At 40.4% G+C, this 517-nt stretch overlaps 1 long non-coding RNA gene across 1 annotated transcript; it reads right to left on the reverse strand.

The window, feature by feature from the left end:
* LOC140966174 (uncharacterized) lies at positions 1 to 511 on the reverse strand. Its single transcript, XR_012173268.1, has 3 exons — positions 356 to 511; positions 149 to 244; positions 1 to 67 (listed from the first exon to the last, which is right to left on the reverse strand). It is a non-coding gene; the product is annotated as an uncharacterized lncRNA (long non-coding RNA).
* Positions 512 to 517: the final 6 nt, after the last annotated feature.

Consider the following 517-nt stretch of genomic DNA (forward strand, 5'->3'; position numbering starts at 1 on the left):
ATAGACAGGAGTAGATTTGGTAGGCAAGGTCTTCAGTGATCTTAGTCTGTTGGTGCTTCCACTTTTGCTGCTAGGAAAAGATCACGTGAGGATAACTCGTAATTATCACCCAAAAAATTTACTTCCAATGTACCCGTGGCAAACTTACTTTTCATCATTTTTTGTCACTTTAGAGCTGGCAGCTACATCCCATATTTTCACTGTGCAATCGGCAGAACCAGATGCCAGAAGTGAACCATCGCAGCTGAAATAACATTTATCAAAATCCGATCATTTGATGGCGTGAAAAAAAGTGTGCCATTTACTTGTGATAAGATCATAAGAACTAAATGGGAATTACAAGATAATTTTCAACCTGAAAGAAAGCGACCATATGCAAGAGTTGTGACCAACCAAAGGGGAAATGCAGCGACCACTAGCAAGATCCCACATCATTATTGTGCCATCTTCATCACCAGATGCCATGTAACGGCCGTCAGATGACATTGCTAAAGATAAAATCATACTCCTGTGACCA

Source organism: Primulina huaijiensis, unplaced genomic scaffold (genome assembly GCF_012295235.1).
Source record: "Primulina huaijiensis isolate GDHJ02 unplaced genomic scaffold, ASM1229523v2 scaffold200781, whole genome shotgun sequence".
Lineage (NCBI taxonomy): Eukaryota > Viridiplantae > Streptophyta > Magnoliopsida > Lamiales > Gesneriaceae > Primulina > Primulina huaijiensis.